Source organism: Porites lutea, chromosome 5 (genome assembly GCF_958299795.1).
Source record: "Porites lutea chromosome 5, jaPorLute2.1, whole genome shotgun sequence".
In the NCBI taxonomy this organism is placed as follows: Eukaryota; Metazoa; Cnidaria; class Anthozoa; order Scleractinia; family Poritidae; genus Porites; species Porites lutea.
Genome location: NC_133205.1, coordinates 8,703,283 through 8,706,180, shown reverse-complemented (window position 1 = coordinate 8,706,180; position 2,898 = coordinate 8,703,283).

The window sequence follows — 2,898 nt, the reverse complement described above, 5'->3', positions numbered from 1 at the left end:
TGCCAAATATCACTGCAAATCATGCTATTACCTACACAAATTTCCTATAAACTATAAGCTAGCCCAATCGATTTTGAGACGTAGATTTCCCTCCCAGTATAAGCCTAGCCGATTTTGAAACGCAAATTTCCCGCTGTATGTAAGCACCTCGAAAAATAAGCCCCTCAAAAAAGGGCCTTTGAAAAATATAAGGCCCGAGGCTTTTTTTCGAAATTTTACGGTATCATCTTCTTTTGTGCAAAAACCGGGCTAAATGGTTCAAAGTACCGGGAAGAGTAAATTAAATTGCGTTCTTCGATGTAATTCATCATTCTGGTATACATAAGCCTTTCAAATATTCTGTTAAAGTTTGAAAATAAAGATATAGGTCTATAATTATTCACTGGTCGGTCTCATCATCGGATTTAAAAACAGGCACAATTTTAGACTATCTCAATTCTGTAGTGTATCTCCCTAGGCCGATAGAAATATTGAATAGTTTTGAAAGAACAGGGACTATGATGTTAATTGAGCATTTTAGTAACTTTGTCGGAGAGGAGTATAAACCGAATGATCTGTTATAAGGTAGAGCACAGTGGGTAGAGAAGATATTTCAGTCTTTACACAATCATATGTTATTGGTTCAAAAAAGAAAGATGGCATTGGAGACAATTTTGTTAAAAAAGTTGAGATAATGTTGTTGGGAGGAAGGAATCTTAGACCCTGTTTACATGGAGTGGGGGACCCCGGTCTAGTGGGGTAGGTTTCTTTTGTTTTGTGTCCCCCAGAGCGTGAAAACAAAAGAAACTTACCCCACTAGACCGGGGTCCCCAACTCCATGTAAACAGGGTCTTACTTGCGAGTCTACTCCCAACAGACGCAAAATATTCATTGACCAGGTTAGAAATGCGTGAAGAATCTTTGACTTCCTTATTGTTATTGTTTGGGTCTTTAATTGCAGTAATAGTTTTGAGTTTTTTCTAGCGGCAAAACAATAACTCATTAATACCTGCCCACGTTTTTTATATATTTCAGATGTTGGCTTCAAAGTAATCACTGTCAGTAGTAATTATTTTTGCTGATACGCATTAGACTTGAAATTTTAATTCTATAATATTTATACCTTGCTTTATCGCCTGATGCGTAGAGTTTACTTTTCATCCTTATAGATACCTCAGTTAAGCCAGTGGTAATCCGAGGCTTGAAGAGCACTTTTCTTTTGCGATTAGATATTTTTTTCATGGGAGGACGTTTTTAACCACTGGGTTGAACTTGTTACAAAAGGAGGGAAACAACACGTCCACATTATTTTTACCGCTGCTAAGAATGTCATCTCGGTGAACATCGGAAAGATCATCACTGAAGCAAACAGCAGAGAATTTTGAGTAGTCGCGAAGCTTAATACTTTTACCTTTGAATTTATCTGTCGCTGATTTTATAACACAAACTTGTGAAAAATGGTCGCTAATATCCGTAACAATATAATATTACCACAAGCAAGAATTTTGTCTGGGTTATTAACGAAAATCAGAGCCTCGGTCACCCTAATTGATATGGCATGAACCCTTGTAGGCTTATTAACTGTTGCAATAAGATAGCAGCTCTGTAGGTGTATTAAAAAATTGTGACTGAAGTGGGATGTCTCACATTTAAGCAGGTCTTCATTCAAGTCGCCCATTCTATATAAAGTTTTATTAGTGAAAGCAAACTTTTCAACAGTTTCTTCGAAATAGGTCTGAAAAACTTCAGGAGAGTTGTGTTGACGGTAAATGATTCCACATATTACTGTCGGCTCTCTCTTAACGGACACCTCTATAAGACGGACACCTAGAGTTGGTCCCTGCCTTTCTTTACTCCCTTTAGTTGACTCTATATAAGACGGACATCTCTCTAAGACGGACACTTACTGCCGGTCCCAAAGGTGTCCGTCTTAGAGGGAGTTGACTGTATATTTTTGTTCGGACAACTTCATTATTGGAAAACTTGTCAAATGATTTCTTGAAGCTTTGTGGGGTGAAATACCTAGAATAAAATTGTTGATTCGGAAGGTTGTAGTCCAATTTGAGATTTGCGTTGAAATCAGAATTTAATTTGAATGGATCTAAATTGTGTAGGCTCGATAACTTATCCAACTTTCTTCTAGATTGCGAGGAGCAAGCAACTGAGTTGTTAAGACGGCCAAGATGCAAACCTAAATTTAAAAAAACACTACAATTTACAATTCATAACAAACCACTGCAGCAACATTTTGTCCAAACTGTTTGAAAACATTCCCTTCTGGATCTCTTCTTCCCCAACAAATGATTCTGGGATTTCACAGAGGGCAGGCCAAAGCGAGCTGTTGTTTTACGCGAACAATGTTTCCGATAACGTGTGTTTTCTCCGGTTTCAGTTCTTTTAATCCTGAGAAATCTGTGAATTTTTTCGCAAACTTTCAAACAGGCTATACTTTTAAGATACCTGCGAAAGGTCCAGCTTATTTAACGGTGAGATAATCGCAGATATACTTGTATTTTGTTCTGATATTGAATATTTTCAACTTGTGCATAAAGCGTCCGCGAACAGCCATGATCGTGGCGAACAGCTGAACTTCATGTACTTTGTATGTACGAACACACGAAACGACTCCAAGTTCTGCTGCCCCTCTGATTGGACAAAAAAACACAGAAACGTTTTCTGGCACCAATCAGGAGCCAGAACGGCCGCGACCGTTTGGAACTTGTCTGGTAAAACATTGTCCCCGGGGGCTCTTCGGCCCCGTTCTTTACTTTTCTTCAGGCCATTTTTTTCCCGCCCGTTTAGACTTTCCCTCGCCCCCACTATCTGCCCCGCGTCTCCGAGGATGCAGAGTTCCACGCCAATTCGAATCCGCTAAGGGATGTTTCTAACCCGCCATGCAGTGACATCAAGCTGTTGTTT